Here is a 23,564-nt window from a genome sequence, read left to right as displayed (position 1 = left end):
TAGACTACCACGCAAAGAAAAGGCTGTTGTTGGTGCACTAAGAACATTAATTGAAAATTTTTGGCATGACAACACGAGAGTTTCGCCCAACCAAAGAGATGTTGTTAGAAGACAAATTGGGTCTACAAATCATGAGCCACATGCCAAACACTATTTGGATATGACTCAAACTAAATTTTATGAAATATATCTTCAAAAGTTTCCTCAAATAAGAATTTCTCAAAGATTTTTTGAAATGGAAAAACCTTTTTATATTAAGATTAATCATGTACGCACCATGTGTTGTTGTAGGATGCATATTGAATTTTCCATGCACTTTGATATTTTTTCGTCATATTTGTTCTACTTTTCACACTAAAGATGTTTTGCAAGAATGCAATATACAAGCACCTCCTAAGTTGGTAAGAGAATCTATTTCAAGTGTGCTATGTAATAGACATGATGGTTGCATTTATTATAAGATGCCTTGTTTGGAAGGTTCTTGTGCTATATGTGGTGGTTTGCAACGTTTACCAAGATGCATACATTTGGAGAGCACACATGAAATTGGTACGAAACTAGTTTCTTTCAGAAAATACAAGACAATCACATATGGAGTTAAAGATGGAAAATATTTGAAGAGACGTGAGCTAGTGAAAAATGATATATCTGTAGCTGAATTTATGAAAATGTTTCAAGAGAAACTAGTTTATGAGTATATAATGCATACACATAGAGCTCGATGGTTAGATGAGCAATTCAAGTTATGTAAGGACACATTTCCTCTTGGCACCATTGTCTCTATCATTGATTTCTCTAAAAATTATACACTACAACCTCAAAATGAAGTGGAATCTATGTATTATCACTTTACACAAGTTTCTATTTTTGTACACATAGCATTCATGCATGCAGATGATAGCACAGAGGAAGATAGAAAGGTTGTAAGAGAGTATCACTTCTACATAAGTGATGATCGTACTAATTCATCAGAGTTTGTACAAGGATGCTTTAAATTTTTCTATGATAGTTTAAGGGAAAGGAACATACGATACAACCGACACTTAATATGGTCAGATAATTGCACTGCACAATTCTAGAATGCAAGGATGTTTTATTGGTTGACAGGGATGCATATGACAAGTGGTGTACAACATTTTTGGAATTTCACTAAGGCTGGACATGGTAAGGGAGAGCACGATGGTGCAGGAGCATGTGTGAAAAGAGCCCTAGCTAGAGAAGAATTGAAGTACAAAGGTGGTGCTAAGTTGATAGATGTAAAAACAATTGTGCGATGATGTAAGTCTATGATGGATCTAGGTAATCCATGTATTTCAATGGTTCATAGATATTTTTGGTTGATCACTCAATCTAACATTGAAAACTATCTAGATTGTTGTGCAGTTGTAGGATCGAGTGACATGCACTCATTTATGAGTTCAAATTCAAGTTCACTGGTAATTTATACGAGACAGATGGTATTTTTTTTCTCTTCATGCATGTATTATTTGTGGGAAGAATGTGAATCACAAGAGTGGGTTGACAAATGGTCTTGTAGACCGTTGGTTCCCATTGATTCATATAAAATTTCCAAAGCACTACAATTGAGCTAGATGGAGACATCAATGGATTTTGACCATGTATCTGACCTAGTGGATTCAGGTGATTTTTTGAGTTAATTTTTTTGCAAGTATTCTTTTTGGTAATTTTTGTTGTACATCATACTTTATTTTTGGTATTAATTAACACTTTATAAAATGCAGGTCATGTGTATGCAATTGTTGCAGAAGAGAACAATGAAGAAGGAAAATATTACTATTTTTGTTGTTGTGTTGAGCCAAAAAAAAAATTGACAACCACAATCATTGACGGAGAGGGTATTGAGTACCCAATAGGGTCTGTTGTCATGTCAAGAACATGGCTTCAGAGATAACCTATCAAGAATTTTGATGTTTGGTTGTTTGAGTACTTTGAAACACACAGACATGTTCTTCATTTCTCTAACCTTGTTGTTGCAACAAATATTCATTTGATGAAGTATCGTGGTAGACCTCATAACAAGATTTTATGAAAAGCTCGTGAATCTGACCATGAGGCAATACTTGACACAATACGGGTTAGAGTCGATCCTGAAGGATCACTTGATTGATTCTACAGTTCAGAGTAGAATGAATTTGATAATTTTGTGTAAATCATCGACATATTGTTCTATATTCATTTTTTGTAGATATAAATTCCCATGAGCTGATTTTTACATGTTTAGGGGCATAATTTTGTATATTTAAATGGCAATGAGCTGATTTGTACATATGTACATGCCAAATTTTGTATATTAAAATGGCGATGAGCAGAATTGCACATATTGTAATACCAAATTTTGTATAAAAGCCCATGAGATGATTTGTAAGACATTTTTTTGTATAATCAAATAGCCAAGAGCTGATTTGACCATATTTAGAGGCAAATTTTTGACTAATATGTGACAATGTTTTGTGACTATTTTGTGTGTCAATGTTTTGTGACTATGTTTTGAGTATATGTGATGTGTCTCTAGAAATCATGAGCATTCTTTATTCTTGTATAATCATAGAGAATTATTTGAGTCATTATTGGGTCATAGGGGTCTTAGATTGAGACTAGATACAATTTGAGCAAAAATTGTCATTGTTGTCAAAAAAATTGTCAAAAAAGTTGTCAAGCAACTTCTACATTGTGTTGGTAGGGTATGACTCTCAACATTCTGGCACTTTGGGATGCACAACAAGGGCATGCCTAGCATAAAACTGCCCACCCAGATGTGCTCGTGATGTCGGTTTGTGCACACGACGAACCGAATCAATTCTAGCCAATCCTGCAACTAGCAGTTTTTGCAGCAAGCGAAAAAATGCTACCAATTGAAAATGGATCCAAATCGTCAAAAAAAAAGATAGGACATTCTACAAGAGCCTCACATGACCCCATAGGTTCAAATGGATCGACCATATGTGTCCTGGATTTGAAGAAATAGTCTGTCAAATTTTGACAATTTTTTGGACTCAGGGCACTTGAGAGATTGCCTCAGTACGGTATGATTCTCGACATTCCAGCACTTTGGGATGCATGAGAGGAGCATGCATAGCATAAACCTACCCACTCGAATGCGCTCATGACATCAGATTGTGCACACGACGAACTGAATCAATTCTAGCCAATCCTGCAACTTTGTATTGCATGCAACTGACGGTTTTTGCAACAGGCGAAAAAATGCTACCAATTGAAAATGGCTCCGAGTCGTCAAAAACTGAGATAGGCCATAGTAGAGGAGCCTTACATGACCCCACAAGTTCAAATGGATCAACCATATGTGTCCTATATTTGAATAAACAGTCCGTCAAATTTTGACAATTTTTTGGACTCATGGCACTTGAGAGATCACCCCAGTATGGTATGACTCTCGATGTTCCAGTGCTTTGGGATGCATGAGAGGGGAATTCCTAGCATAAAATTTCCCACCTGGATGCACTTGTGATTTCAGTTTGTGCACATGACGAGCCAAATCAATTCTAGCCAATCTTGCAACTTTGCATTGCATGCAACTGACGATTTTTGCAGCAGGCGAGAAAATGCTACCAATTGAAAATAGCTCCAATTAGTCAAAAACCGAGATAGGCCATTGTAGAGGAGCCTCATGAGATCCCATGGGTTTAAATGGATTGACCATATGTATCCTGGATTGGAAGAAACAGTCCATCAAATTTTGACAATTTTTTGGACTCATGACACTTGAGAGATCGCCCCGGTACGGTATGACTCTCAATGTTCCGACGCTTTGGGATACATGAAAGGGGCATGCCTAGCATAAACCTGCCCACTTGGATGCACTTGTGATGTCAGTTTGTGCACATGATGAACCAAATCAATTCTAGCCAATCTTACAACTTTGCATTGCATGCAACTGACAGTTTTTGTAGCATACAAAAAATGCTACCAATTGAAAATGGCTATGAGTCATCAAAAACCAAGATAAGACATTATAGAAGAGCCTAACCCAACCCCACTAGTTCAAATGGATCAACCATATGTGTCCTGGATTTGAAGAAACAGTCTGTCAAATTTTGACAATTTTTTGGACTCAAGGCACTTGAGAGATCGCACTGGTACTGTATGACTCTCGATGTTTTGGTGCTTTGGGATGCACGACAGGGACATGTCTAGCATAAAATTTCCCACCTAGACATGCATGCGATGTTGATTTGTGCACACGATGAGTTGAATCAATTATAGCCAATCCTGCAACTTTGCATTGCATGCAATTGATAGTTTTGCAGTAGGCAAAAAAATGCTACTAATTGAAAATGGCTTCGAGTCGTCAAAAATCAAGATAGGACATTGTAGAGGAGCCTTAGTTGACCCCACAGGTTCAAACAAATTGACCATATGGGTCTTGGATTTGAAGAAACATACCATCAAATTTTGATAATTTTTTGGACTCAGGGCACTTGAGAGATCGCACTGGTATGGTATGACTCTCGACATTCCAACACTTTGGGATGCATGGCAGGGGCATGCCTAGCATAAACCTACCCACCCAAATGTGCTTGCGACATCAGTTTGTGCACATGACAAGCCGAATCAATTATAGCCAATCTTGCAACTTTGCGTTGCATGCAACTGATGGTTTTTGCAGCATGCGAAAAATGCTACCAATTAAAAATGGCTCCGAGTCGTCAAAAACTAAGATAGGCCATTGTAGAGGAGCCTCACATGACCCCATGGGTTCAAACAGATCGACCATTTGTGTCCTGGATTTGAAGCAATAGTCTATCAAATTTTGATAATTTTTTGGACTCAAGGCACCTGAGAGATCGCACCGGTATGGTATGACTCTTGACATTCCAACACTTTGGGATGCATGATAGGGGCATGCCTAGTGTAAAATTGTCCACCTAGACACACTCGTGATTTTGGTTTATGCACACGATGAACAAAATTCGACCATTGCAAGCGTGAGGGTGCTCTTGCACCAAACACATATTGTTGTTTATATTCATATTGTCGATTTTTGTTATTTATATTCATATTGTTCTGATTAATTAAAAAATAGGTTTTCAGGACCCAAAACCTTTAACATAAGATATTAAGATAAGACACCAAAAATATTAGTGCTTAAGAACTACATACAAAAAGACTGACAAAAAACCAATGAACCGAAAAGACAACAAAACTAACAACAACAAAGAAACTAAGAAGGCGCTACACATAAATTTTCTTCAACAAGTCCTCCACCTTTGTCACCAGCTCATCATAAGTAGCCCCGATAGCTTTAAGGTCTTCCAGATCCTTGTTAGGTTTTTTGTCCTTCTTTTTGCCTCTGGTGCGGGTTATGGGGCCTTGAGCTTCCCTTGTTCCTTCCATTTCCGGGTCAATGTCCAGGATTTCCTTTTCATCATCTAGTTTGCTGATGAGAGTGTTGGTGTTGTTGGCTGAAATCTATAGGATGCTAAGGCTCTGTTCAACAATTTTCTTTAGACACTCCTCAATTTTACCAATTTTGCTAATAGTTTCCATGAGAGTGTGGTTGTTAGTGTCAGCAAGATTCTTTCCAGCAAATCCTTCTCAATTTTTTTGAACCTGGGGTTGAAAGCATCTCTTATGTCTTCATCTTTGGTGATGGTACTTTTTAGGTCCTCTATGAAGTTGGCCATGGTCTTCCCTTCCCATGTATTGATGGTTTCCAGGATCAAGATTCTGTTACAGAGTTTTTTATTTTCGTCCACAACTTTCTTGTAACCATTGATGAGCCACTCCATTGTTTCCATGAAACCTTGCAAACCCTCGGGGGGAGGGTTAGAGGGGGGGTCAACTTTTCTAGGGGTTGCCTTTTCCTCTTTAGGGGTGTGCTGGATGGTTGTGTCAACAGCCCTAAGAGCCTCTTCCATGGTCTCCTTTTCCAGATTCTGATCATCTTCTAGGGCCCTTACCTGCTTGTGGGCTTCTGGTTCCTTAACAGTCTCCTCTTTCTTCTTGTGCATTTCCCTAGCCTAGGTGTGAGCTTTTTTCTTCTTCTTCAGTCGCCCTTGAGGGTACTCCTCCTCAGAGTTGTCTGAAGTCTCCTCTTCGAAAGAAATGCTAATCAAGGGTCTACCTTTAGGCTTTTTGCCCTTAGAGGATGAGGGTCTAGTTTTGATTTATTTCCTCTTCTTCCCACTTTCATTATCCGAGACATCCATGCTATCCTCAGTATCAGTCGAAGGGTCACTTTCAAACTTCACTTCCTCTAAGAAGGTAGGGTCAAACCCCTCATCCTCAGAATCCACAGAGGGCTGCATCCGAGCAATTTGGTTGGCCTTAAGATGGTCATAGATTAGTACCATAAGGCCTTGGTGCATGGCCATATCACCTCGTGGGTTCTCTTTGTAGGCCTTGAGGGACGCATTCATCGAATAGAGTAGAAAAGAAGGGAAGTTAACCTTATCATTGTGCCTAAAGTGATTTAGTAGAACAAAGTGATAACCATAAACTTTATTGAACCTACCATCTAGAGTGATGTATCACATTAAAACAAAGAGGACTTCCCGCTAGGGTTTGGCAAAAGCCCTCGGCAGGTAGTAGGTTTTGCTCAACTTTACCAGCCATTTCTTCTCTTTCTCGGTGTCTGGGTATCTTTCAATATCTTCCCTACTGACTTTCCTATATCTGTAGAAGTTGCACCCTTCTCTTGTGAGGCCCGTAGCTTGAGCAATCAAATCTTCATCAATTTCTATAGTTTGGTCTCCCTTTTTCAGCATGCCCTTTTTCCAATTTTTACAGAAAAAACTGGTGACCATGTCATCTCGACCATGGAGTCTCTCCATGAATTTTGAGAAGCCACCCTTCTACAGAAAACCCCAAACCTCCTCCTTCTATTTCCATTCTTTACAGCTACTTGGTTCATATCGCCTCCTGTTACCACCCATATTGTCGTTGTTCAACACCAAATTTTGAAACTTGCAGAGAAGATTAGCCGGTGAGCTTTTCAGAATTATCAAAGTCACCCAGAAAGCGTGGGAATTTATGGCATTGGTAATATAATAAATGAGTCTCTCATTATTATAATGACTCGAAGTACTCAAGTCAGTTCTTTTCATAATTATCCTGTCCATCAAGTATCTTGGGAGTACTTCTATAACAATCATAGAAAATGATTTGCCTGACATCTTCGGGGAGTCCTTGTTCTCCCGTCCACGTGGTAATTGCTTCCTTGTTAACCATTGCAGTGGCAGCCCAGTCAGCAAATCCATTGGCCTCCTGGTAAATGTGGGAAATGTAGCTTTTTTTAAAGGTACTAATAAGGTCTCTAGCAGAGATGATAATGTTGTTGATTGACCATGAAGGCTTTGAGATCCCCTTAAGACAATTTATAATATTGTTTGAGTTCCCTTCAATCCATAGGTGGGGACAATTCCATTTTTTTGCTAGGAGGATACCTTGGAGAGCAGCCACAGCTTCAGCTTTATGATTAGTTTGAATTTCAATAGGGACAGCAACCATTTCCTTGCACATTCCTTTGTCATCTCTTATAACAACTCCACAACTTGAAGGACCCGGGTTACCTTTGGCAGCACCGTCAAAATTAACTTTGAACCAACCATGAGGGGGGGTTTGCCATTTGGCTTCAAGCCTTTTATTATGATTGAGGTTTGGACTGTCGGTACTCTTCATGTTCCACACACTTAAAATATTTGCTTCCAGAGTATTGTTCGAAAAACAAGGACGCTCAATGATCTCTATATTTTCCTGAATCGCCCATTGGATTTTCTGGAACACAATATCCTGATTGAGGGAAACATCCCTAAAGATTCAATTATTTCTTTCTTTCCATAGTCCCCATAGGATGTGAGGAAGCAAGAGCTGCCACAAAGATCTCAAAAAAGAATTAGTCCATTTTATGTTCCAGGAGGAAAATAGATCTGTGATGGTGTTGGGAAACACCCAGGCAATGCTAAAACTATTGAGAAATCTTTCCCAAATTGAGGCTGAGAAGGGGCAATGAATGGCAAGGTGGTCCATCGACTCTTCTTCCTGAAGGCATAGAGCACATCTATTAGGGATAGCAAAGCCTCTGCATTTCAGGTTGTCAAGGGTCAAGATTTTATTATGGAGGACGATCCAGAAGAAGAAATTGATCTTGGGGGTAAGGCCTCTAATCCAGACTTTAGATGAGAAGGGATTACCTAAAGGATCAGGGGATAGAACACAATACATAGAGGAAATAGTAAGGGTACCTTTAGGATCATGTTTCCAGATCAAGGAGTCAAACTCTTTGTTCAACCAAACCGCAGACAAATGGATCTTGAACTTAGAGAGGCTTGGGTGGATGCTTTCAATATTCTGCCATTCATTACCAGTCCAGTACTCAGCAACTAAGGAGCCAAAAGATCTAATACAAGAGGGAGCATAGGGGGCCCATTCATCGATTTCTATCAAAGGTTTATCAAAAATCTAGGGATCCTCCTAGAATTTAATTCTCCTACCATTTCCAACTTTCTAGATCACTCCTTTAGCTATACTTTCTTTACATTTAGAGGCATAGTTCCATATGTGGGAGCCATTAATACTAATATCTGAATTGATAAAAGAAGAAAGGGAAGAGGACTGAAGAGAGTACTTACTTTGCCAAATTTTACACCATTTGGTATCAAGATGAAACATTCTCCAGATTTGTTTGGATAGAAGAGCTTCATTTAGGGTTCGGATCCTCCTCAGGCCCAGACCGCCATGGCTGTTTAGTTTACAGACCTGGTCCCAAGCCACGAAGAACATTCTTTTCTTGTCCTCAACCCCAAACCAAAGGAATCTTCTTTGGATTTTCTAGATAGCATCAGCATACTTAACTCAAATATTGAAAAGGCTAAGACCATATATCAGAATACTTAGAAGAGAAGCTTTAAGAAGTTGGAGCTTTCCAGCCTGACTTAGGAGGGCTCCTTTCCATCCAGCTAACTTTTTCTGGAATTTGTCCACTAGAGAGCTCTAGAAGGAGTCAGGAGGAGTAGTGCCCATAGGGAGACCAAGGTAGTTTGCAGGAAGATCAACAATCCTACACTCCAGGATTCTACTGATTCTCTATTGTCTTCTCTCTGGGGTATTGATGAAAAATCCTTCACTTTTAGTCCAATTGATAAGTTGACCCGAGGCAGAGGCAAACTTACAAAGAGTACTCTTCAAAATTTTAGCTTCAGAAATACTAGATTCCCCCATGATAATAGTATCATTGACAAACTATTGATGAGAACAAACAAGATCCGCAGAGGAAGGGTGGAGACCCTTAAAGGAGCCTTGCAAAACCAAATTTTCCATACTCCTTCCAAAACATTTTGCCATAATAATAAAGAGAATGGGGGAAATAGGATCTTCTTTCCTAAGACCTCTAGAAGCTTGGAAAAAAGGAGAAGGTGAACCATTGATAATGACAACAAAAGAAGCAGAGGTGATAAGTTGGGTGATGAGATCCAAAACTCTGGGTGAGAAACCAAAAGACATGAGAACCTTCAAGAGAAAAGACCAGTCAACCCTATCATAGGCTTTGGAGAGATCAAGCTTAAGGATGAGACCCTGCTTCTTAGCTTTAAAAAGAGAGTGGATGTTCTCATGGATAGTAATAATAGAGTCAAGAATTTGACGACCAGGGACAAAACCATTTTGCTGGTGATTAATAAGAGAAGGAAGGACATAAAGCAATCTGGAAGTAAGAACCTTAGAGATAATCTTATAAAAGGAATTGCAAAGACTAATAGGTCTAAATTTGTCCATAGAGTCAGTGTCTTGAGATTTGGGAATGAGAGCCAGAAAAGTGCCATTGATTTCTTTCAAAAGTTTCCTAGCCCCGAAAAATTCCTTGACTCCATTGGTAACATCTTTCCCAACAATGTCCCAGAAATCTTGAAAAAAGAACATTGGAAAACCATCCGGGCTCGGCGCTTTGTTACCATCAAAGGAGAAGACAACATTTTTGATTTCCTGATTAGAAGGAATGGAAGAAAGGGAGGCATTATTATGATCATCAATGAGATAAGGGATGATAAGAAGAAAAGAAGATTGAGCTTCAGTATCCAATCTATTATCCCTCATTAGCAGTTTTGAAAAAAACCTTTTAGCTTCCTTGATAATCTCCCCTTTATCCACCACGAGTTTGGTAACCCTATTAACTTCTTTATGCTTGATAGTCGACATGTGGAAGAATCTTGTGTTCCTATCTCCTTCCTTAAGCTAGATGCATCTTGATCTCTGCTTCCAAAAGGATTCCTCTTTGGCAATGATATCATGATATTTTTTGAGAGTCGCATTTTCATCAACAATGGACACAATTCTGAAACCATCTTTCTGGATTTGAGTTTGTATTTCTTTGAGATCTTCTTGGACTTTTCTTTTGGCCTAAAATTTTTTCCCAAAGCTAGATTTATTCCAGATTCTTATGTTGTCCTTTACACTCTTAAGCTTCTTAACAACTCTATACATAGCAGTTCCCTCAATTTGAATGCTCCACCATTTCTGGATATTGCTTTTGATGTCTGGGTGGAGGGTCCACATTTTTTCAAATCTAAAGGGGAAGTTTCTCCTTCTGTTGATGGAGTCAGCAATAAAGGTGATGGGAAAATGATCTGAACCAACCCGAATGTGGGCCGACAGAGAACAAAAATAATGACTAAACCAGTCATCGGAAATGAGAGTCCTATCAAGATGAACTTGGATAAGATCAGTACCAGTTCTCCTGTTAGTCCAAGTATAATTACATCCCTATATTTCCAAGTCATTGAGGGCCTGAGAGTTAATGAAATCCATAAGGGCCAACCTGCTTTCTAGCTGAGGGGGGCTTCCTCCATATTTTTCCTCCTCTCTCAAAGAAGTATTGAAGTCTCCCATAACCAGCCAGCTAAGATTCCTGAAGCTGTCCCTAGCTTGAATAAGTTTTTTCCAGAAGGAATTTCTAGCCTTCAAGGTGTTGGGAGCATAAATGTTGGTGAGGACCCATGAAGTACCATCTTTTAGGTGCTCAAATTTGATACACGAGAAATTGTTGTCCTAGATGATAACTTGCCCTTTGACAGAATTAAGATTCCAAATGGTTGCTATGCCTTCTGAAGCACCTTCAGAGCTACTACCACTAACATTTCCATTTTTGAAAAACTTCAATGATTCAACTTTCTCTTTACTCATTTTGGTTTCTTGAATTAGAAAGATATCAGGTTTACTATCCCTTATTATATTCCTAATAATGTCATGCTTATGGGGGTTATTAAGTCCCCTAATATTCCAAGAAATAATCTTCATAGATACTTACCAATTCCTAACTCCTTAAGAGTCTTCTGGGTTCCATCTGCAATGTTCTTGCTGGCCTCCTTGATTCTAACTGTGTGATTAGAGGGATGACCTGGGGAGGAGGAGGTATACCTGACATCCACTTGAGCTATTCTGCTAGATTTCTTAAGAAGAGAAGTCAAGGGAGTAGTTCCTTTCTTATTCCTTTGCTTTGGTATTTTCCATTCAGCGTCTATCTCAGGAGCCGCTACTGGGTTGTTTAGGATTTTGGAAATTTCTTCTTCATTTCCCCAGTTAGGGGTTCTAGAAGCATTTGAATCATTTAAATCATTGTTAGCTGATTTTGAACTCCAGACTGAGTCTGAGAGGTTCAGGCCCAAAATTGAACATTTTTGGGCTTCTTGTATTTCAAGACTAGGCTTGAGCAAAGAGGAATCAGTCTTTTCTTCTTGGGAAACAGGGATTTCCCCTTCCTCTGGTTGATCATTTTTCTCTTGCAGTTCATTTCCTTCACAAGTATCAGCCACCACTTCAACTATATAATTTGGGTAATCAGTCTGATCTTTCTGCTCCCCTGTTTGAGAAGTAATGGGGAGGTTGACTTTGGTTGGATAATTTCTTAGAGCTTCCTGGGTTGTAGGACTAGAGATAGAGGCTAAGGGCACTTCCTTCTTCTCCCCCAAGGGATTAAAACAATTTGAGTTTTCTTCTTTACTATCTGAGTTTTTAACTTACCATACCCTTGTATTCATATTGTTGATTACATATGCAAATATTCATTTAAATTTATAAAAGGGCAACCACCAAATACAGTGAATACACAATAATGAACTGAATACAAGGAGTTTTGTAGGGTTAATTCAACATTTTAGAAATTTTATCAAATCATATTCCACGATTGCAATGTTTTATATCATATATTTTTGTTGTTTATATTCATATTGTTGATTACATAGGCAAATGATCAATTAAAATTATAAAAGGAAAACCACAAAATACAATGAATACAAAATAATGAACTGAGTACACATTTATTGGATCAAATATCGACATTTATATATATAAAAAAAGGCATGTCTGCCAAGTCAATACAAGTATTACAAAAATATGGCATATGCCATGTCCAAATCAATATACAATAAAAATGTGGAATATATCTACATGTATTGGTCATTCTATGACCAAAAATAACACTAGATGATCCTAAACTTGTGATGGATCATCAAAATCAAGCCTCTTCAATGCAGTACGTGGCTCTGTAGAGGGCTGCAAAACCACAATTTAAAAGCCAAGTTAGAATTCTTTTATAGAAAATAGTTCACAATTAACAACATAACTATGCATTTAACTATAATTCCTTTGCAATTGAAATGTAGATTACCTCATCGGCTGATCTAGGAGCTAACATCTTTGCTCTCCTCTCCTTGTCACTCTTAGGAGTTTTCTTAAAGACATACTTAAATGGATCCACGTTATGGTCATACCACGAAGGGGTCTATTGTAGATTAAATGTACAATTAATACAATGTAGTAACATAAATATATCAAAAACACTTAAAAGATATAATATAGAGAACAATGAAATACCCGTATCTGAGATGATTCTCCAATGGATTGAGGATGGCTCACCATCGATGGAGAAACTACCGCTATTACCTATACAAAAAAATGATCAAAGATTAAATTAAATTAATATAATGATAAGTATTGTAGGTTAAAAACAATTAATTTTACATATCAAACAAAAGTGTACCGGATCTTGAGGTGCTTCTCTAGTGCACAGGGGAGGGTTTGCCATTGATGAAATATGTATGGAAATTTTTTGTATGAAAACATTATAAGATTATAATATATCACAAGTTCACATGTATGTGTGCATATAATCATTAAATCAAGAAAATAAAGTAGAGATGCATACCTCTGCCCTCTCTTGATCCATGGGTGAATCAGGTGCATTCAACAAATCCACATTGCTCAATGGTCATTGTACATGTAAAATAGACAAAAAATACTAATCAATCTACAAACCCCAACTAATAATTGATTTCAACATTTTCAAGCAATTGTACAACTAAAAATGTGTTCAATTACCTTCTTCCCACGTTTTGGCATCTTCGAGGAATTCTTTTTCTTAGGACGAGCCCTAGACGCGGAGGGGGTACCCTAAAAATATAAAATTAACATGAGATATTAGTACAGATAATAAATTAAACATAATTTTAAAAATCTAAAATGAAATGACTTCCATATTCCATCAAAACAATACATAAAAAGGGTTGTACAAAATATGATACCGTATAGCCTTGTAGGCCAAAATTGATCGTTGAGAGTGTGATGTCATCAATCTGAGACATTTGGTCCCCTGTCAACACCTACAAACCAAAAATTGGACCAAGCATTAAAGATAGTTAGTATATCTTCTATTTTTTTGAATTCAAAGTGTACTATTCTATTTTAACATGTTAAAAAATTTATACCTCAGGCATCAAAGTTGTAGCTGTAGTAACTGGGGGAGGAATATGGGATACCGCTATTGCATCCTAAAATGCATATTATTTGTCTCAATTTAAATCGATGTATAAATGAAAATTCATTTATGTAATTACAAATTTAAAGTGACTGATAAATAAAATGCTATGAATTCAAATCAACACACCTGTGTCTGTCACTCATGGGCAAACACCATGTCCATCAACTCATCTATCAGTGTGAAATCCTCAGCCGTGTGAGCCTAACATCTACTCCCACAAATCATGCATGGATGATATGTGGATCCATTTGCACCAGCTGTATCATCTATCCACGAGCATGTCCCCGAGCAACTAACACACATATGCTAGATGGGCTCTCTTTCACCACCTAGAGAAACTAATGGCTCATCATCCAATACAATAGGGTGTGCTAACAACATCCCATGCTGGATGATGGCACCATTCAATGTTGTGGCTTCCTAAAGAGTCTGTAGCTCCATCGACTCTTTCAGCTCTACTGGGACAACCTGATGCACCTTGGGTTTGGGTGCTAGGGGGAGACGACTCTCCATGGGTAATCGCTTATGGGCTCTAGGTCTATCTTGGGCAGAGCCACCACCTCTACCATGGAAGTCTCTCATGTCAAAATATTTTGGGTGCACATTGAGCACAAAATCACAATATACTTTTCACAAAAATTATAATCACACCTCATAATTATTACAAGGTGGATCATCAAAGACCATCCACCACCTCTGTCAAAAAAGATTCTTCATCTGCACATTGGTACACCAATGTATGGGAAACCTCTTTGCATTAAGAGGCAATGACTAACCATTTTTGGGATCAATGAAAAGGGCACATATTTGTTGTTTACTAATATTTTTTCTTTTTACTCCCTCGTATGATAGCCCATTGGCATAGAATTCATGACACTTATCCCTAAAGCTTCCCCATTTGGTAATTTGTGTGGAAATAGCTATGACACCACTAGCTAATGTTTCTAGGCTAGTAGCGAGGGATTGATGATGCTCAAGTTCGGATGTTTTCAATTTAACAATCAATCTATTGATTTTAGGCGTATTTTGTCCTAACTGATTAATTAATTGCTCCTGTGTTTCAAGTGTGCAGTCAAAAGGAGGAATTGGGGGTGTATCTTGTGGGTTTTCAGGAGGTGCATTTGGTTGTTCTTGTTGTGGATTAGAAGAATCTTATTTTTGAAACAAAAAATGAAAAAACCCAATCAAAATTAATGAAATTAAATTCAAAATGTAAAACAAATTGAACAAACGGGAAAGAAAAACAAAAACAAACAAAAACTATCCTTGATCCATAGTGTCTGGAGGAGAAATCTAGCACCCCGTTCGCAGTTTAGGAGAGAAAATGAAGAAAAAACAAACTAAAAACGGGCTATTCATGAGAAAATAAGACCCATTTTAAAAAAAACAAAACTTTTTTTGACAAGCACCGCGTACACGGTTCTTTTGGGATTATTAGCACATACATGGTTCTTTTGGGATTATTAGCGTGTACGCGCTCATTTTCCTATAAATAGCGTGTACGTGCTCATTTTCCTAGAGGCAACGCGTACACGCTACCCTCTCTAGGCTCGGGAACAACAAACCTAAGTGTGTATGCGGTCATTTCAAATTTTAGAACCACGTACGTGCTACTTGTTTTTCCATTTTATTTTGGGTGGTGTCCACTTTTCTGACCACCATCTTTATGTACATAACCTATCTCACTACAACTAGGCCAGACATTATGTATGGAGTCAGTTTGATTTCCAGATTTATGGATACACCCAAGAATTCACATTGGCAAGTTGGAAAAAGAATATTGAGGTATATTGTAGGGACTATAAACTATGGGATATTGTACTCCACAACAAATAATTTTGAATTGACAGGATATACAGATAGCGATTTTGTAGGGAGCATTGGTGATTGAAAGAGTACTTCAGGTTATGCATTTCATCTTGGAACAAGAGTTGTTGCATGGGCATCAAAGAAACAACCTATAGTGACTATTTCATCCTCAGAAGAAGAATATGTAGCAGGAACATCAACGGCATGTCAAGCAGTCTAGATGTGAAGAATCTTGATGGACTTAAAGCATGATCAAAAAGAGTATTGTGATAATAAGTCAACAATTGCACTATCAAAAAATCATATCTTTCACAAAAGAAGCAAGCACATTGACATGAGGTACCACTTCATCCGAGAATTGGTTAATAATGGAGAAATCAACTTGAAGTATTGTAGATCTGAAGAACAATTGGCAGATATATTCACAAAAGCATTAGCACAAGAACAATTTGAATATTTAAGAGAAAAGTTGAATATTTTAAATAGCAATGTAATTAGTAGAAATTAGGGGGGACTGATAGAACACTCTGGTAATTTCTACCATCATCTAGATAGTCTCTATCACCTACCATAGTCTAGTTTCTTCCACCACCGCCCATCATTAATGGCAAGATCTTTCTAGATAGTCTCTATCACCTACCATAGTCTAGTTTCTTCCACCACCACCCAACATTAATGGCAAATCTAGAAAGATCTCCTATGGCGGTGATTCTAGATCATTCTCTGCAGACCTCTATTTATAGAGGCAATGTAACCGATTCTTGCAAGCAATAAAAAACATTGTTTGGTTCATGTACAACAGTACACTTGCGTAACATCGGTTCTATTTCATTATTGCCTCTGCCCATTTCAAGGTTGTGGGCATTTTAGGTAGTAATTAAAGAGAAGCTTTTGCTCTGCATCCCCCAAAGCATTCTCTATGGTATTTGCCTCCACCCCCAATGCTTCAAAGATAACTTATAGCAACTCTCTTACTAACTCCACCATAGCATCATTGTAATCCGCAATGATCTTCCTACAATACCCAAAGAGGTACGAAATACTATTCTTAAAATAAATATAACTATTTCATTTCATCGTAATATTGTGATAGTCATTCTACAATATTCAGATATAAAATATTTTCTTGTGAAACTCATTTCATACTCATTCTTTCCATTTCCCTACATTGACCCTAACATCATATTATTTCCTAATTGTAAACATTGACTAGTGTGTGCTGCTTCATTTGAGACTCATTCCATACACATTCTAAAGTGTATACTGTTTCATATGAGACTCATTCCAATTTCCCTACATTAACCATAACATCATATTATTTCTTAACTGTAATAATAAACTACAGTTCTTAAAATGAGCATAATTATCTCATTTTATTTTCTAATATTTTGATAGAGTAAAATTTACAAGCTTAATGCATGGTGTCTAGCTTAGTGGGCCAGAGATTTTGTTTCGCGAGGGAGGCATCTGGTAACATAAAGCTCTCTCCAATCCATGAGAGGATCGTCCTTGATAAAACTGCCATTGCCATAGCCAAGATAGGTTCCGGGCTTCATGCAGGCATACTGTGATTTCTTTTCCAAAGAGAGCGTGAAGAAATCCATGGCATTTTTCATGATGAGGGTGGTAAGATCCTTGGGAACTCCATGATCTACAACTTGAAACATTCCCCCTCTTGACAGACCGTTTTCAACTGGGCTTTTATCTATTAGTTTAAAAAACGAGTAGAGAAAACACATAATAATGAACAAAAAATAGCAGAAAGAATAATAGACACAACAAAGAACTCAAGGCACAAGATTAACGTTGTTCACCACTAAGTGGCTACGTCCACCAGAAATGTAGGGAGGATTGTTATTAACCAATATCCAATTACACAGTACATTATATATGGGCTGCACACAACCATTTATATAAACATATCAAATATGAAATGAAGAGTCTTCTGGGGAAGACAAACAACCATGTGACTGTTGGGCTTCATATACCCAACAATCTCCCCCATGAAGTCCAACCGGCATAGCCTGTAACATTCCCTGCATCTCCATTCCAAGGCTCATACTACAACTAGCTCTTGAGAAGATTTTAATATCGCCAAACTCTATTCATGAACAGTGTGAATTAATCTTCTCCAAGTCAGATCAGAGTTAAAAACATATTCTATAACTACTTCATCCGGTAGTCCATAATCAGGAACACTACTATCTGCAGATGCATAGTACACTACTCCATCAAAGTCTCTTGCTCTTGTGCTCCCCCGTAATAGAATATCTAGATCACTATTATCAGATTTTAATACCCAAATATAAAACTCTCACACGGGTGTGAATAGCCTACAAACATCACTCCCAATTCTCATGGTTGCCTCACTGAATGAATTTGTTGTATTTTGTGTAGAAACTTGTGCAGTACCTGCAATCAATGCATTCCACTCTGCCTCCACTGCTGCAATTTGCAACAATAAATCATCACTTTTGCAATCTACCTGTTCTTCTTCAGGGTCATCCTCATTTGCTAGATTCGAGACCCGGGAGGCATCCTCCTCACCCCGGGAGGCATCCTCCTCATCTTGGAAGGGAAACAAATCAGTCTCTTCTTCAAACAACGAATACAACAAACCCTCTTCTTCTTCAGCCAAAGTCTCCTCCTTTTTTTAGCCATCCCACCAATGAGATTTGGTTTCAACCTCCACTTGGACATCACTCTCTACCGAGTCTAGACTACCAAGAATTTTTTCGATGACTAATTCGGCCTCATCATCTAAACTTAAGCCTGTTTATTGATAACATAAAAGCACCCAACTCCAGGATCAACTATCCAATCGGATCCCATCTCTGCTCAAGCCAACCATGGCTCTGATACCAATTGTTAGTTTAAAAACTATCCTCTCTCTTTCAGGGTTGTGAGAGTTTAAGAAGGATATCACAGGTATTTCATTGGTGAAAACATAATGTGGAACTTTGGGACTTTCGTCCTCATCTTTTATGTAGGTCTGAGGAAGGCACTTAGCGGTCAACTCTGCCATCTGAACAACACTCTGTTCCTCTGGAGGTGCCATCCCAAAAGTAGTACAGCTCAAATGATCCGTCTTTCCCAGTTTACAAAATTCAAGCGAGGATATCTAAGATATCTACAAATACACTAATACATTTGGGGTCAAATTCCGATGGAGGTTTCCGATGGACAAGGAGCATTGTGTGAAAATTTGATTTTTTTTTTAAAAATGCCCGTGTTCATCGGAATTCCAACGACATCGGGCATTTTATTAAAAAAAAAAAAAGACAACTCATTTTCATTTTGAAAGCAAGCCGCACCTGCCCCCCCCGCCAGAGCGATCTCTGCACTGCAAGCAAGGGTTTTTGGCTGAAGTTTCCACCTCTGGCTCGCTTTTGTCCACCTCTAGCCTCATCTTTGTTTCTTGGTATGTATGTATGGTGGATTCATTGTTATTCTTGTGCCAATAAAATCTATTAGCTAATCTAAAACAACGACAATCACCTTCTTAACTGACTCTAGAAATGTTTGCTGCCTCCCTCAGGCCACTCAAGAATGCACCATGCATTGTTGCAGGGTAACACCTATTGGTGGCCTCTCCTGCAAAAAAAACCCTACCATCTCCCACGCTCTCTGCTAATATATCATAGTCATCATGGCCAGATGCCCCAACTGCAACATGTGAATAGGAACCAAGACCGAAGGGATCACTACCCCATCTCGTGAACACTGTTTGGAGAGGATCAGGGACTTGCACACCTCTTGGCCCATAAATACCTGCATATGCCAGCTAATTGGTCAATTCGATAGAACATACATACACAAACATTTAATTTCCAACTTGCTCAATTCAAAACAACACATACCTAATCATTAGTTTACCAAATTCAAAAAACAATAGATACCATAATTTGTTTGACCTAATCGCTCATTTCAAACACCTTAGAAAATTGTGAAGTCTCATAAATTGTGAAGGTAAAAATCAAGAATGGGTATCCCCTATGAAGGATTAATGATCTCTTTGATCATATGAGACGATCTATAATATTATCTAAGATAGGTCCCTTAGATATGGCTGTCACAAATTGAGGATTAAGGAAGAGGATATTTAAAAAATAGATTTTAGGACTTATTATGGCTACCATGATTTCACATTAGTGCCATTTGAGTCAAATAATGCTACAAATTTCATGAATTTATTGAACATTACACCAAGAGATTGAGGATAGTTTTATAATTCTTAAGGGAGAATAAGATCTTTGGTAAGCTATTCAAGTGTACTTTCTACAAGGACAAGGTGAATTATCTACACCTTATGATTTTAGTGGGAGGGATTGTAGTTGATCTAGAGAAAATAAAAGCAATTGTGGGGTTGCCTACACCACATAATGTAACTAAAATCTAGAGCTTCATGAGACTTGCAAGATACTACAATAAGTTTGTATAAGGATTTTCTAAAATTGTAGCACCAATCACTTCACTCCACGGAAAGGGAAAATATTTGAGTGGAATGAGAAGTGTGACCAAGCTTTCCAATTTTTGAAGAAGCTCATTTCAGATCCTATATTGACTATAGCCAATCCAAATGGGTAATTCATGGTGATAACAAAATGAATTAAGATAAGGAGTAGGAGGAGTGCTAATGCAAAATGGGCAAGTGGTTGCTTGTTAGTCTAGTCCAAGTTGAAATAATATAAGTTAAACTTTGCATCCCATGACCTAGAGTTATTAGCCATAGTTCATGTGCTTTAGATGTGGAGGCACTATCTTTTGGGTAAGCCTTTTGAATTGAAGATGGATGACCTAGGCCTTAAATATATATTTACTCAACCCAATCTCAATGCTCACAAAAATAGATGGATATAGTTTCTTATTGAATATAAATTTGGGATTGAATACATTAAGGAGATGAAACATAGATAAATAGATGCTCTTAGTAGAAGAAGGCATCTAGCAGCCATGATTACTACAAGGTCTAATTTGAAAAAGTGGCTCATAATCTTCAAAGAGATTATTCCATGATGGAGAAAGATGTAGAGAAAACCCCCTTGGACCATCGATTTAATAGATATTTATTTAAGTTGGATGGATTATTAAGATACCAAGGGAGAATGTACATTCTAAACTTAGGGATTCGAGGAAGTTGATCTTAGAGGAGATCCACAACACACCATGGTAGAAAAATTGAGATCTTTATATTTTTAGCCAAAACTCGAGAAGGATGAGATTGAATTTGTAGCTTGATGATTGGAGTGCAAACATGATTACTACAAGGAGATGAAACATAGAAAAATAGATGCCCTTAGTAGAAGAAGGCATCTAGCAGCCATTATTATTAAAAGGTCTAATTTGAGAAATTGCTTCATAATCTTCAAAGATATTATTCCATAATGGAGAAAGATGTAGAGAAAAACCCCTTGCACCATCGATTCAATAGATATTTGTTTTAGTTAGATGGATTATTAAGATACCAAGGGAGAATGTACATTCTAAACTTAGGGATTTGAGGAGGTTGATGTTAGAGGAGATCCACAACACACCTTATTCAAGGTGCCTAGGACTAGCCAAGATGGTAGGAAAATTGAGATCTTTATATTTTTAGCCAAGAATCGAGAAGGATGAGATTGAATTTGTAGCTTGACGATTGGAGTGCAAACAAGCCAAGACTAAGCATATACACCTAGTAGGGTTTGTATACTCACATGACATACTTAAATATAAATGACAAGTTATTAGCATGGATTTTATTTAAGGGTTGCCGATATAAAAGAATAAACATGATGTCATTTTGGTAGTTGTGGATAAGTTGACCAAGGTAGCATACTTCACCCAAAGGATTTTTCAGGATGGATTGTTTACGTTAGCTAAGAAGTTTATCTGAGAGATATTTCATTTGAATTGAGTACTTGAGATGATCATATCAAAATGAGATACTCATATAATTTCTAAATTTTGGAAAATATTGAATGAAATATTTGGGATAATATTGAATTTTAGTTTGACATACTACCCATAGACAAATTGACAAACAAAGATAGTGAAGCAAGTAGTCGAAGACCTCCTTAGGATGTATTCCATGGATTAATAGTCTATGTTGGAGGAGTATCTTCCATTGGAAGAGTTTGCATATAATAACTCCTATCATGCATCTTTGGGTATGACACCATTTAAATATATTTATGGATGAAAGTATTGTACACATATCATTTGGGATATCTAGTTGAAGACAAGATTGGAATTGGTTCAAATATTCTTAGGAGATACTTGATGAAATGAGATTAACCAAGGGGTGGTTAAAGGAGGTAGAAAACATATAGAAGAGCTATGCACATAAGAATGGGACTTTCAAAACAAAGTCTTTTTGAGGGTTAAACCTCATAAGAGTTCTATATCATTGGGAAAATTAGCCAAACTAGTACCTAGAATTGTAGGTCTATTTGATGTGTCAGAAGTAATAACTATGGTTACATATATACTTTATCTATTGTCGTCTATTTGATGTGTCAGAAGTAATAATTGTGGTTACATATATACATCTACACACATCCTATTCTAAACTGACCAAAAAAGTAGAAATCTCATGATAATAGAAATACGTTACAGTAACCATAGATATTCATGTAGACATGCTAGAAACGCATCAGGTTAATGTTTGTAGCTTTAGTCGAATGATCATTTAGAATACTAGTGAGTCACTGTTTTGGAGTTGATTTTCATTCACTTGCTTACTCTCCACCATACATTGGAGTTTGTAAAGCTTTAAACCTCTTTCTATTTGTTTGCAAACAAGACCAAGGAGTGGTTTTTGACCCTGCCCATGGGTTTTGAGGTTGCCAAGATCAATTAATGATCTTCTAGGCAAAGTAGTAACGCCTAGCTGGCTGTCATAGTCAATTATGACTAATTTTTACACTTTTGTTGAAGTTGTTTATGCTATCTTCCTCTTCCAAATAGCAGGTATGAAGGACAACAAGCATCCAAAGATAGGGAATTAATAAAGAGCACAAATCAGACCTTTGGGAAAGAGTTTAGACAATGTAAAGTGCAGGTCAAAAGTGAAAAACCAATGAAAGGGCAAAAATGCAGTCATAATTAACTTGATAGTGAACAACTTATTGTTTTGTAATTGCCAATGCCTTTTTGTGCAGGGCTAATGTGATTCTCTTGTGTCTCTAATGATAGACATGTTCTCATGTTCTAGAATGTAATTGGTTTTCATACTAAAGATGTGTTTGTAGAAAGCAAGAAAGGAAAAGTTGTCAATGTTGCATACTCCTTATGAGCAACTTTTGTAAACCTTGTTCTCTAACCCTTGGAAGGTGTAAAACCATCTTTTCATGGCCTAATTAGCTTAGAATACTCAAAATTGTCTCTCAGAAAGTCTGCAACAGGCAAACTTTTAGTAAGAATTTGCAGACACAATGCTCAAAAATTCACACAATCAGCTACATTAAATACGTTCTCTATTAAGTTCAATGTTTTAAGATGAAAAAGAAGAGTTAAATGGTTTTGGTTCGATTTGCAATTTTTGTGAAGCTTTTGCACTGAAGTTTCCATAGCCTGATTTTTTTGCCTGTGAAGAAAGACCATGTCAGATAATATCAGTGAAGAACAAAATAAGGAGACAATTGCTAGATTATGGTCTAACTTGAAAAGAAAAGGTGATGGGAAATGTTATTGTCCCTGCAAAATTTGTAAGGGCTTAAAGACTAGAAGACTTCTAATCAAAACAGCTAAGAAACATTGTAGGCAACATGGTCACATTGAAGGGGGACATGATTATCATCCACTGGTAAGTTGTTCATTATATCATTTTAACAATTTATATACATAAGAAATCACTTGATAATGAGATCATGATCACGGTTTATTTATGTATATCAATTTTATATAGGTGGAGCACCCTAGAGCACATGGTATGGATAAACAAAACCCTGAGAATATGGTTTTGGAAGTGGAGGAACATGGAGGTGTG

The 23,564-nt window shown here is 37.4% G+C and overlaps 1 pseudogene; it reads right to left on the bottom strand.

Moving 5' to 3' along the window:
- Positions 1–18,653, bottom strand: part of LOC131073578 (naringenin,2-oxoglutarate 3-dioxygenase-like) — a 42,513-nt pseudogene extending 23,860 nt beyond the window's left edge.
- Positions 18,654–23,564: the final 4,911 nt, after the last annotated feature.

The sequence above is a fragment of the Cryptomeria japonica genome, chromosome 11 (genome assembly GCF_030272615.1).
Source record: "Cryptomeria japonica chromosome 11, Sugi_1.0, whole genome shotgun sequence".
NCBI lineage: Eukaryota > Viridiplantae > Streptophyta > Pinopsida > Cupressales > Cupressaceae > Cryptomeria > Cryptomeria japonica.
Note: the sequence above shows the minus strand (reverse complement) of the source record. Positions and strands in the feature narration are given on the sequence as shown.